The sequence below is a fragment of the Lissotriton vulgaris genome, chromosome 1_1, assembly GCF_964263255.1.
Source record: "Lissotriton vulgaris chromosome 1_1, aLisVul1.2, whole genome shotgun sequence".
Lineage (NCBI taxonomy): Eukaryota > Metazoa > Chordata > Amphibia > Caudata > Salamandridae > Lissotriton > Lissotriton vulgaris.
This window is the reverse complement of record NC_141685.1, coordinates 1368811786-1368825474: the sequence shown is the minus strand read 5'-3', so window position 1 is coordinate 1368825474 and position 13689 is coordinate 1368811786. Positions and strand designations below refer to the sequence as shown.

General features: G+C 42.5%; 4 non-coding genes across 4 annotated transcripts; all 4 read left to right on the top strand.

Moving 5' to 3' along the window:
- The first annotated feature begins 7932 nt into the window (after positions 1 to 7932).
- On the top strand, positions 7933 to 8014 carry TRNAS-AGA (transfer RNA serine (anticodon AGA)). Its single transcript has one exon. It is a non-coding gene; the product is annotated as a tRNA-Ser (tRNA).
- Positions 8015 to 9302: 1288 nt separating this feature from the next.
- On the top strand, positions 9303 to 9374 carry TRNAH-GUG (transfer RNA histidin (anticodon GUG)). The gene has a single exon. It is a non-coding gene; the product is annotated as a tRNA-His (tRNA).
- A 1499-nt stretch (positions 9375 to 10873) lies between these two features.
- Positions 10874 to 10954, top strand: TRNAS-AGA (transfer RNA serine (anticodon AGA)). The gene has a single exon. It is a non-coding gene; the product is annotated as a tRNA-Ser (tRNA).
- A 1289-nt stretch (positions 10955 to 12243) lies between these two features.
- Positions 12244 to 12315, top strand: TRNAH-GUG (transfer RNA histidin (anticodon GUG)). The gene has a single exon. It is a non-coding gene; the product is annotated as a tRNA-His (tRNA).
- The last annotated feature ends 1374 nt before the right edge of the window (positions 12316 to 13689 follow it).

Here is a 13689-nt window from a genome sequence, read left to right as displayed (position 1 = left end):
ATCCCAGCCTAGAACCTGGCTATATGCAAATCAGTCGGTCCCTGGCCCAGTGCATCATGGGAACAGGGCAGACTAAACTACCAAGCCAACTCTTCACCAGAAAGGAGACAAGCTACCGGGGACCGGTTTCTGGCATTTCAGCCTTCTTCGGCCCGGCTTGCTTGAATCCTGATGGAGCAGTGAGAAAGGGACTCATGTCTGAGTATACCCTGCCACACCTATAGTGGCCTAAAACGATTTAGAAAAGGGGGTGGTGATGAACAGAGTGTCTGAGTTAAGCAGACCACTCTTACCCAGTCCAAAGATCAGGGCTTGATCCATCACCGTTATTTATCTCACTGCCCCATCCCAGCTTAGAACCTGGCTATATGTAAATCAGTTAGTCCCTGGCCCAGTGCATCATGGGAACAGGGCAGACTAAACTACCAAGCCAATTCTTCACCAGAAAGGAGACAAGCTACCGGGGACCGGTTTCTGGCATTTCAGCCTTCTTCGGCCCGGCTTGCTTGAATCCTGATGGAGCAGTGAGAAAGGGACTCATGTCTGAGTATACCCTGCCACACCTATAGTGGCCAAAAATGAACTGGGACAGGAACAGACTAATTTGCATACAGCCAGGTTCTGAAACTGGGATGGTGCAGTGAGCTAAAAAACGGTGTTGGATCTAGCCCTGATCTCTTGACTGGGTGAGAGCTTTCTGCTTAATTCAGAGACTCTGTCCCTCACCACCCCTTGTTGTAAATATTTTTGTCCACCCTAAGCGTGGAAGGGTATTCTCAGATGTGAGACCCTTGCTCATTGCACCATCAGGATTCAAGCAAACCGGGCCGAAGACGGCTGTAATGCCAGAAACCGGTCCCCGGGAGCTTGTTTCCTTCCCAGTGTAAGAATTGGCTTTTGTAGTTTGGTTTGCCCTGTTCCCATCATGCACTGGAACAGGAACAGACTAATTTGCATACAGCCAGGTTCTGAAACTGGGATGGTGCAGTGAGCTAAAAAACGGTGTTGGATCTAGCCCTGATCTCTTGACTGGGTGAGAGCTTTCTGCTTAATTCAGAGACTCTGTCCCTCACCACCCCTTGTTGTAAATACCAATGAGAGGGGCAGACCTCACAGTAGTGAAAAATGTAATAGACTGTTTGATACAACTAGGACATACAAACTACCACAGTACATGTCTTACCTTTTACTTACATAGCATGATGCTCCTAGGACTACTTAGGGCCTACCTTAGGGGTTACTGATATGTAATAAAATTGGAGTTTAAGGCTTGGCAAGTAGTTTTAAATGCCAAGTCGAAGTGGCAGTATACTGCAGCACAGGCACTGCAGTAGCAGGCTTGAGACAGGTTTGAAATGCTATTTCTTTGTGGGCACAATCAGTCCCTGGGTATATGGTATACCAATTTACAAGGGGCTTTCAAGTAAATTAAATCTGTCAGTCAGGTATATTCCAATTATACACATGATTAAGGAAGAAGCACGTGCACTTCAGCACTGATTAGTAGCGATAAAGTGATCAGAGTCCTAAGGCCAACAAAAAGATACAGCAAAATGCGGAGGTGAAAAGCAATAAGGTGGGGTTGGGACCACCTTAAGAATGCAAGGTCTAACAAAAATGAACTAAGGATAACATGAGTAAAACATCAGGTTTCTCTACAGCATTTGGTGAGACAAGTGGGCCTTCTTTTATCTTCCATAAATGCAATCTTTCCCGGTCCCCTTTATTATATAGCTCTTCAAGGAAAAAATATAAAGCACTTACAAAGGAGCCTCAAATACTCAAAGATGGTAGACTTCTGTAATATGGGCCATATACTAAAAGCAGCACGAAAACAGAGTGCAATAGGGTCCAAAAAACTTGAGTGACCCATGAGAGTATGCATGCAAGCCTATGGTATTCCAAACTAGAGATATACGCATGCAATTTTTGTTTTTAGGAGAGAATGTGCCTGCTGAAAAAAACATTATTTTTAAAAAGTGCATTGCAGAATATCAGGAATGTGCTGTGGGACACCTTGAAAACTTGCATACAGATTATGTGCACAAGCCTTACAGTCAGTTGTTGTGGCCGAGTGGTTAAGGCGATGGACTAGAAATCCATTGGGGTCTCCCCATGCAGGTTCGAATCCTGCCGACTACGAAAATCTTTTTAACATCGGCTACAATTTCAGAAGTTAACCTTTAGTATTTCTTCCATGTCAGTTTTATAAATAGGTGGCTTATTTTGGTGTCACTATTGCCATATCACATATTTATTATCGCTCCCCCTTTCATATCTTTGCTATAACTCTCGTCCTTCATTAGCGCTGGTGCAAACGCTTCAAATTATTATACCCTGGCTCTCTCGGTCAGACCTGTGCATGCACTTGAAACTTACTTTACCAATAAAAGAAGCAAATAGAGAAATAAAATAAAAGTGCTAGCTGGATTAGGCAAACACACTTCATAAAACTGCATTTTCTTTTCTATTCTCCCCCGTGTTACAAGCTTAACTGCTCCCTGTGTAAATTCTCTTAACCTGCTGTCCCTGGAAGAGAATTTCATCTACAAGCTCTTTCTGTGTTTTTTCCTAGTCTTTTCTTTCCCTTTTCTTAGATTTGAACTGTTCCTTTACGTGCTCTATTTATGCGCCATTAATCTCATTTGAGCTCCTTGCACCTGCTGCTGTTTTCTCCACACCTCATACTGTCTTTTCCCTCTTTCTCTCTTTCTCTGCGGTTGGTGGCTACTTTCCAAAGCGTCTGATGCCCCAATGTTCCTTCGTCTTGTTGTCAGACGTGAATTTGAAAAGCAACAAAATTAACAAGCCTTTACCACTCACACATGGCAGGAGTTTATACTTTAATTCAATGAGCTAAGAAAAGTGTGTTGCGGGGCCCCTACGAGCCATGGTGCTTGCTTCATCATAATTAGGCATGCTGTCATTAGCCACAGCTCTGATTATGGGTCACTGAGGTCAGTTTCAATAATTCCTCAAAAACCTAACGATGCAGTCCCCCCTAACTGTGTAGTTATCTTGCTTTACTGCTGTTTGTGTGATTAGCTGGGAGGAGCTCACGGCAGCATCCTCCCAATAAAAGTGTAGATGGACCGTTCCTTAACTCTTTCTTGCTTCACATACAGATGGCTTGAGGAGGTACAGGGGAGATGCAGGTCTAATAAACAGAATAGAATATCTGCGCCAGGTGTGTTTCTCTGCATTGGTGTCCCATCACAGGCCCACCAGTGTATGTGTGATCTTTGACTCCTGCCAGTTCACAAGCAGGCGGCCAGGAAACGGTTTCAACCTATCACCCACTTAGGAGATAAAGCCTTTGTATAAGGAATGAGGAAGCAATGAACACATTCAGCCTATCACAGGAGTAGCCCTGAGTGTTCCGAATTATAATTTCTTCATGTCACTGTACCTTATTGAGCCCAAGTAGCTCGCCGTGATCGTATAGTGGTTAGTACTCTGCGTTGTGGCCGCAGCAACCTCGGTTCGAATCTGAGTCACGGCATTGTGGTTGGCAATCTCACGGCAGTTGGGTTTTTCCTTTACAGAATTCCTAAATGTACCAGTTGTTTTTGTAAAATGTCTATTAAAAACAGATCCTTTTCAATATTTAAACGATCTAACGACAAATTATTTAAACACACATGATTATAAGATGTAGGTATACTGTACTTACTGACATAAATTATCGTTCTTGAACATATTTGCGGTAAGGGGAGCGGAGCTCTCCCCCAGGCCAATCAGAATGCAGATGAATGCAGTTGCAGTTGAGTGACCTGTGTTGTGGCTGTCTACATCAAATGCACATATGTAGCTGTCTCGCAGCCCAATCCAGACGTCAATTGAAGACAGGTTTTCATGCAAATAGAGCAGTAAGTGCAGAGAAATGCTCACTCTCTAAAAATGGCATTTATACAATAGTAAGATTAAATCCAACCTCACCAGTAGATATGATTTATCAATAAATAAATAAAGCTTCTCCTCTCTGATTTGGAATTACCCCCCAAAAAGTATAAGGGAATACCCAATGCTAACCTATGAGAGGGGCAGACCTCACAGTAGTGAAAAATGTAATAGACTGTTTGATACTACTAGGACATACAAACTACCACAGTACATGTCTTACCTTTTACTTACATAGCATGATGCCCTTAGGACTACTTAGGGCCTACCTTAGGGGTTACTGATATGTAATAAAATTGGAGTTTAAGGCTTGGCAAGTAGTTTTAAATGCCAAGTCGAAGTGGCAGTACACTGCAGCACAGGCACTGCAGTAGCAGGCTTGAGACAGGTTTGAAATGCTATTTCTTTGGGCGGCACAATCAGTCCCTGGGTATATGGTATACCACTTTACAAGGGGCTTTCAAGTAAATTAAATCTGTCAGTCAGGTATCCTCCAATTATACACATGATTAAGGAAGAAGCACGTGCACTTCAGCACTGATTAGTAGCGATAAAGTGATCAGAGTCCTAAGGCCAACAAAAAGATACAGCAAAATGCGGAGGTGAAAAGCAATAAGGTGGGGTTGGGACCACCTTAAGAATGCAAGGTCTAACAAAAACGAACTAAGGATAACATGAGTAAAACATCAGGTTTCTCTAGAGCATTTGGTGAGACAAGTGGGCCTTCTTTTATCTTCCATAAATGCAATCTTTCCCGGACCCCTTTATTATATAGCCCTTCAAGGAAAAAATATAAAGCACTTACAAAGGAGCCTCAAATACTCAAAGATGGTAGACTTCTGTAATATGGGCATATACTAAAAGCAGCACGAAAACAGAGTGCAATAGGGTCCAAAAAACTTGAGTGACCCATGGGAGTATGCATGCAAGCCTATGGTATTCCAAACTAGAGATATACGCATGCAATTTTTGTTTTTAGGAGAGAATGTGCCTGCTGAAAAATACATTATTTTTAAAAAGTGCATTGCAGAATATCAGGAATGTGCTGTGGGACACCTTGAAAACTTGCATACAGATTATGTGCACACGCCTTAGAGTCAGTTGTTGTGGCCGAGTGGTTAAGGCGATGGACTAGAAATCCATTGGGGTCTTCTCGCGCAGGTTCGAATCCTGCCGACAACGAGAATCTTTTTAACATCGGCTACAATTTCAGAAGTTAACCTTTAGTATTTCTTCCATGTCAGTTTTATAAATAGGTGGCTTATTTTGGTGTCACTATTGCCATATCACATATTTATTATCGCTCCCCCTTTCATATCTTTGCTATAACTCTCGTCCTTCATTAGCGCTGGTGCAAACGCTTCAAAATATTATACCCTGGCTCTCTCGGTCATACCTGTGTATGCACTTGAAACTTACTTTACCAATAAAAGAAGCAAATAGAGAAATAAAATAAAAGTGCTAGCTGGATTAGGCAAACACACTTCATAAAACTGCATTTTCTTTTCTATTCTCCCCCGTGTTACAAGCTTAACTGCTCCCTGTGTAATTTCTCTTAACCTGCTGTTCCTGGAAGAGAAGATCATCTACAAGCTCTTTCTGTGTTTTTTCCTAGTCTTTTCTTTCCCTTTTCTTAGATTTGTAACTGTTCCTTTACGTGCTCTATTTAGGCGCCATTAATCTCATTTGAGCTCCTTGTACCTGCTGCTGTTTTCTCCACACCTCATACTGTCTTTTCCCTCTTTCTCTCTTTCTCTGCGGTTGGTGGCTACTTTCCAAAGCGTCTGATGCCCCAATGTTCCTTCGTCTTGTTGTCAGACGTGAATTTGAAAAGCAACAAAATTAACAAGCCTTTACAACTCACACATGGCCGGAGTTTATACTTTAATTGAATGAGCTAAGAAAAGTGTGTTGCGGGGCCCCTACGAGCCATGGTGCTTGCTTCATCATAATTAGGCATGCAGTCATTAGCCACAGCTCTGATTATGGGTCACTGAGGTCAGTTTCAATAATTCCTCAAAAACCTAACCATGCAGTCCCCCCTAACTGTGTAGTTATCTTGCTTTACTGCTGTTTGTGTGATTAGCTGGGAGGAGCTCACGGCAGCATCCTCCCAATAAAAGTGTAGATGGACCGTTCCTTAACTCTTTCTTGCTTCACATACAGATGGCTTGAGGAGGTACAGGGGAGATGCAGGTCTAATAAACAGAATATGATATCTGCGCCAGGTGTGTTTCTCTGCATTGGTGTCCCATCACAGGCCCACCAGTGTATGTGTGATCTTTGACTCCTGCCAGTTCACAAGCAGGCGGCCAGGAAACGGTTTCAGCCTATCAACCACTGAGGAGATAACGCCTTTGTATAAGGAATGAGGAAGCAATGAACACATTCAGCCTATCACAGGAGTAGCCCTGAGTGTTCCGAATTATAATTTCTTCATGTCACTGTACGTTATTGAGCCCAAGTAGCTCGCTGTGATCGTATAGTGGTTAGTACTCTGCGGTGTGGCCGCAGCAACCTCGGTTCGAATCCGAGTCACGGCATTGTGGTTGGCAATGTCACGGCAGTTGGGTTTTTCCTTTACAGAATTCCCAAATGTACCAGTTGTTTTTGTAAAATGTCTATTAAAAACAGATCCTTTTCAATATTTAAACGATCTAACGACAAATTATTTAAACACTCATGATTATAAGATGTAGGTATACTGTACTTACTGACATCAATTATCGTTCTTGAACATATTTGCGGTAAGGGGAGCGGGGCGCTCCCCCAGGCCAATCAGAATGCAGTTGCAGTTGAGTGACCTGTGTTGTGGCTGTCTACAGGGAATGCACATATGTAGCTGTCTCGCAGCCCAATCCAGAAGTCAATTGAAGACAGGTTTTCATGCAAATAGAGCAGTAAGTGCAGAGAAATGCTCACTCTCTAAAAATGGCATTTATACAATAGTAAGATTAAATCCAACCTCACCAGTAGATAGGATTTATCAATAAATAAATAAAGCTTCTCCTCTCTGATATGGAATTACCCCCCAAAAAGTATAAGGGAATACCCAATGCTAACCTATGAGAGGGGCAGACCTCACAGTAGTGAAAAATGTAATAGACTGTTTGATACTACTAGGACATACAAACTACCACAGTACATGTCTTACCTTTTACTTACATAGCATGATGCCCCTAGGACTACCTAGGGCCTACCTTAGGGGTTACTGATATGTAATAAAATTGGAGTTTAAGGCTTGGCAAGTAGTTTTAAATGCCAAGTCGAAGTGGCAGTACACTGCAGCACAGGCACTGCAGTAGCAGGCTTGAGACAGGTTTGAAATGCTATTTCTTTGGGCGGCACAATCAGTCCCTGGGTATATGGTATACCACTCTACAAGGGGCTTTCAATTAAATTAAATCTGTCAGTCAGGTATACTCCAATTATACACATGATTAAGGAAGAAGCATGTGCACTTCAGCACTGATTAGTAGCGATAAAGTGATCAGAGTCGTAAGGCCAACAAAAAGATACAGCAAAATGCAGAGGTGAAAAGCAAAAAGGTGGGGTTGGGACCACCTTAAGAATGCAAGGTCTAACAAAAACGAACTAAGGATAACATGAGTAAAACATCAGGTTTCTCTACAGCATTTGGATAGACAAGTGGGCTTTCTTTTATCTTCCATAAATGCAATCTTTCCCGGACCCCTTTATTATATAGCTCTTCATGGAAAAAATATAAAGCACTTACAAAGGAGCCTCAAATACTCAAAGATGGTAGACTTCTGTAATATGGGCCATATACTAAAAGCAGCACGAAAACAGAGTGCAATAGGGTCCAAAAAACTTGAGTGACCCATGGGAGTATGCATGCAAGCCTATGGTATTCCAAACTAGAGATATACGCATTCAATTTTTGTTTTTAGGAGAGAATGTGCCTGCTGAAAAATACATTATTTTTAAAAAGTGCATTGCAGAATATCAGGAATTTGCTGTGGGACACCTTGAAAACTTGCATACAGATTATGTGCACACGCCTTACAATTAGTTGTTGTGGCCGAGTGGTTAAGGCGATGGACTAGAAATCCATTGGGGTCTCCCCGCGCAGGTTCGATTCCTGCCGGCAACGAGAATCTTTTTAACATCGGCTACAATTTCAGAAGTTAACCTTTAGTATTTCTTCCATGTCAGTTTTATAAATAGGTGGCTTATTTTGGTGTCACTATTGCCATATCACATATTTATTATCGCTCCCCCTTTCATATCTTTGCTATAACTCTCGTCCTTCACTAGCGCTGGTGCAAACGCTTCAAATTATTATACCCTGGCTCTCTCGGTCATACCTGTGCATGCACTTGAAACTTACTTTACCAATAAAAGAAGCAAATAGTGAAATAAAATAAAAGTGCTAGCTGGATTAGGCAAACACACTTCATAAAACTGCATTTTCTTTTCTATTCTCCCCCGTGTTACAAGCTTAACTGCTCCCTGTGTAATTTCTCTTAACCTGCTGTCCCTGGAAGAGAATTTCATCTACAAGCTCTTTCTGTGTTTTTTCCTAGTCTTTTCTTTCCCTTTTCTTAGATTTGAACTGTTCCTTTACGTGCTCTATTTAGGCGCCAATAATCTCATTTGAGCTCCTTGTACCTGCTGCTGTTTTCTCCACACCTCATACTGTCTTTTCCCTCTTTCTCTCTTTCTCTGCGGTTGGTGGCTACTTTCCAAAGCGTCTGATGCCCCAATGTTCCTTCGTCTTGTTGTCAGACGTGAATTTGAAAAGCAACAAAATTAACAAGCCTTTACCACTCACACATGGCAGGAGTTTATACTTTAATTCAATGAGCTAAGAAAAGTGTGTTGCGGGGCCCCTACGAGCCATGGTGCTTGCTTCATCATAATTAGGCATGCTGTCATTAGCCACAGCTCTGATTATGGGTCACTGAGGTCAGTTTCAAGAATTCCTCAAAAACCTAACCATGCAGTCCCCCCTAACTGTGTAGTTATCTTGCTTTACTGCTGTTTGTGTGATTAGCTGGGAGGAGCTCACAGCAGCATCCTCCCAATAAAAGTGTAGATGGACCGTTCCTTAACTCTTTCTTGCTTCACATACAGATGGCTTGAGGAGGTACAGGGGAGATGCAGGTCTAATAAACAGAATAGAATATCTGCGCCAGGTGTGTTTCTCTGCATTGGTGTCCCATCACAGGCCCACCAGTGTATGTGTGATCTTTGACTCCTGCCAGTTCACAAGCAGGCGGCCAGGAAACGGTTTCAGCCTATCAACCACTGAGGAGATAAAGCCTTTGTATAAGGAATGAGGAAGCAATGAACACATTCAGCCTATCACAGGAGTAGCCCTGATTGTTCTGAATTATAATTTCTTCATGTCACTGTACGTTATTGAGCCCAAGTAGCTCGCCGTGATCGTATAGTGGTTAGTACTCTGCGTTGTGGCCGCAGCAACCTCGGTTCGAATCCGAGTCACGGCATTGTGGTTGGCAATGTCACGGCAGTTGGGTTTTTCCTTTACAGAATTCCCAAAAGTGCCAGTTGTTTATGTAAAATGTCTATTAAAAACAGATCCTTTTCAATATTTAAACGATCTAACGACAAATTATTTAAACACGCATGATTATAAGATGTAGGTATACTGTACTTACTGACATAAATTATCGTTCTTGAACATATTTGCGGTAAGGGGAGCAGAGCTCTCCCCCAGGCCAATCAGAATGCAGATGAATGCAGTTGCAGTTGAGTGACCTGTGTTGTGGCTGTCTACAGGGAATGCACATATGTAGCTGTCTCGCAGCCCAATCCAGACGTCAATTGAAGACAGGTTTTCATGCAAATAGAGCAGTAAGTGCAGAGAAATGCTCACTCTCTAAAAATGGCATTTATACAATAGTAAGATTAAATCCAACCTCACCAGTAGATAGGATTTATCAATAAATAAAGAAAGCTTCTCCTCTCTGATATGGAATTACCCCCCAAAAAGTATAAGGGAATACCCAATGCTAACCTATGAGAGGGGCAGACCTCACAGTAGTGAAAAATGTAATAGACCGTTTGATACTACTAGGACATACAAACTACCACAGTACATGTCTTACCTTTTACTTACATAGCATGATGCCCCTAGGGCTACTTAGGGCCTACCTTAGGGGTTACTGATATGTAATAAAATTGGAGTTTAAGGCTTGGCAAGTAGTTTTAAATGTCAAGTCGAAGTGGCAGTACACTGCAGCACAGGCACTGCAGTAGCAGGCTTGAGACAGGTTTGAAATGCTATTTCTTTGGGCGGCACAATCAGTCCCTGGGTATATGGTATACCACTCTACAAGGGGCTTTCAAGTAAATTAAATCTGTCAGTCAGGTATACTCCAATTATACACATGATTAGGGAAGAAGCATGTGCACTTCAGCACTGATTAGTAGCGATAAAGTGATCAGAGTCCTAAGGCCAAAAAAAAGATACAGCAAAATGCAGAGGTGAAAAGCAATAAGGTGGGGTTGGGACCACCTTAAGAATGCAAGGTCTAACAAAAACGAACTAAGGATAACATGAGTAAAACATCAGGTTTCTCTACAGCATTTGGTGAGACAAGTGGGACTTCTTTTATCTTCCATAAATGCAATCGTTCCCGGACCCCTTTATTATATAGCTCTTCAAGGAAAAAATATAAAGCACTTACAAAGGAGCCTCAAATACTCAAAGATGGTAGACTTCTGTAATATGGGCCATATACTAAAAGCAGCACGAAAACAGAGTGCAATATGGTCCAAAAAACTTGAGTGACCCATGGGAGTATGCATGCAAGCCTATGGTATTCCAAACTAGAGATATACGCATGCAATTATTGTTTTTAGGAGAGAATGTGCCTGCTGAAAAATACATTATTTTTAAAAAGTGCATTGCAGAATATCAGGAATTTTCTGTGGGACACCTTGAAAACTTGCATACAGCTTATGTGCACACGCCTTACAGTCAGTTGTTGTGGCCGAGTGGTTAGGCGATGGATTAGAAATCCATTGGGGTCTCCCCGCGCAGGTTCGAATCCTGCCGACAACGAGAATCTTTTTAACATCGGCTACAATTTCAGAAGACAACCTTTAGTATTTCTTCCATGTCAGTTTTATAAATAGGTGGCTTATTTTGGTGTCACTATTGCCATATCACATATTTATTATCGCTCCCCCTTTCATATCTTTGCTATAACTCTCGTCCTTCATTAGCGCTGGTGCAAACGCTTCAAATTATTATACCCTGGCTCTCTCGGTCATACCTGTGCATGCACTTGAAACTTACTTTACCAATAATAGAAGCAAATAGAGAAATAAAATAAAAGTGCTAGCTGGATTAGGCAAACACACTTCATAAAACTGCATTTTCTTTTCTATTCTCCCCCGTGTTACAAGCTTAACTGCTCCCTGTGTAATTTCTCCTTACCTGCTGTTCCTGGAAGAGAATTTCATCTACAAGCTCTTTCTGTGTTTTTTCCTAGTCTTTTCTTTCCCTTTTCTTAGATTTGTAACTGTTCCTTTACGTGCTCTATTTAGGCGCCATTAATCTCATTTGAGCTCCTTGTACCTGCTGCTGTTTTCTCCACACCTCATACTGTCTTTTCCCTCTTTCTCTCTTTCTCTGCGGTTGGTGGCTACTTTCCAAAGCGTCTGATGCCCCAATGTTCCTTCGTCTTGTTGTCAGACGTGAATTTGAAAAGCAACAAAATTAACAAGCCTTTACCACTCACACATGGCAGAAGTTTATACTTTAATTCAATGAGCTAAGAAAAGTGTGTTGTGGGGCCCCTACGAGCCATGGTGCTTGCTTCATCATAATTAGGCATGGAGTCATTAGCCACAGCTCTGATTATGGGTCACTGAGGTCAGTTTCAATAATTCCTCAAAAACCTAACCATGCAGTCCCCCCTAACTGTGTAGTTATCTTGCTTTACTGCTGTTTGTGTGATTAGCTGGGAGGAGCTCACGGCAGCATCCTCCCAATAAAAGTGTAGATGGACCGTTCCTTAACTCTTTCTTGCTTCACATACAGATGGCTTGAGGAGGTACAGGGGAGATGCAGGTCTAATAAACAGAATAGAATATCTGCGCCAGGTGTGTTTCTCTGCATTGGTGTCCCATCACAGGCCCACCAGTGTATGTGTGATCTTTGACTCCTGCCAGTTCACAAGCAGGCGGCCAGGAAACGGTTTCAGCCTATCAACCACTGAGAAGATAAAGCCTTTGTATAAGGAATGAGGAAGCAATGAACACATTCAACCTATCACAGGAGTAGCCCTGAGCGTTCCGAATTATAATTTCTTCATGTCACTGTACTTTATTGAGCCCAAGTAGCTCGCCGTGATCGTATAGTGGTTAGTACTCTGCGTTGTGGCCGCAGCAACCTCGGTTCGAATCCGAGTCACGGCATTGTGGTTGGCAATGTCACGGCAGTTGGGTTTTTCCTTTACAGAATTCCGAAATGTACCAGTTTTTTTTGTAAAAATGTCTATTAAAAACAGATCCTTTTCAATATTTAAACGATCTAACGACAAATTATTTAAACACACATGATTATAAGATGTATGTATACTGTACTTACTGACATAAATTATCGTTCTTGAACATATGTACGGTAAGGGGAGCGGAGCTCTCCCCCAGGCCAATCAGAATGCAGATGAATGCAGTTGCAGTTGAGTGACCTGTGTTGTGGCTGTCTACAGGGAATGCACATATGTAGCTGTCACGCAGCCCAATCCAGACGTCAATTGAAGACAGGTTTTCATGCAAATAGAGCAGTAAGTGCAGAGAAATGCTCACTCTCTAAAAATGGCATTTATATAATTGTAAGATTAAATCCAACCTCACCAGTAGATAGGATTTATCAATAAATAAACAAAGCTTCTCCTCTCTGATATGGAATTACCCCCCAAAGAGTATAAGGGAATACCCAATGCTAACCTATGAGAGGGTCAGACCTCACAGTAGTGAAAAATGTAATAGACTGTTTGATACTACTAGGACATACAAACTACCACAGTACATGTCTTACCTTTTACTTACAAAGCATGATGCCCCTAGGACTACCTAGGGCCTACCTTAGGGGTTACTGATATGTAATACAATTGGAGTTTAAGGCTTGGCAAGTAGTTTTAAATGCCAAGTCGAAGTGGCAGTACACTGCAGCACAGGCACTGCAGTAGCAGGCTTGAGACAGGTTTGAAATGCTATTTCTTTGGGCGGCACAATCAGTCCCTGGGTATATGGTATACCACTTTACAAGGGGCTTTCAAGTAAATTAAATCTGTCAGTCAGGTATACTCCAATTATACACATGATTAAGAAAGAAGCACGTGCACTTCAGCACTGATTAGTACTGATAAAGTGATCAGAGTCCTAAGGCCAACAAAAAGATACAGCAAAATGCAGAGGTGAAAAGCAATAAGGTGGGGTTGGGACCACCTTAAGAATGCAAGGTCTAACAAAAACGAACTAAGGATAACATGAGGGGGGGCGTGGCTTGGACGCCGATGGCGATGGTCGCCTGAGAGCTCGGCTCCGGGACTGAGCCCGGGATTATCCTGTAAATCGGCGGCCGTGGGGCACCCTAATCCCCGCAAACCGTTGATCGGACCGATTGGGACCTGCCGAAGCACCTGGCACAACTCGAACATGATTTGATCCGACGGAAAATCGAAGTTTGTGGATCCGCGGAGTGTGACCCAACATGGCGCCCGGACCTCTTTGTCCCCTTGGTCGGGACCATTAGACTGGAGGAGCATCGCTAGCTACAGCGCACCCTCC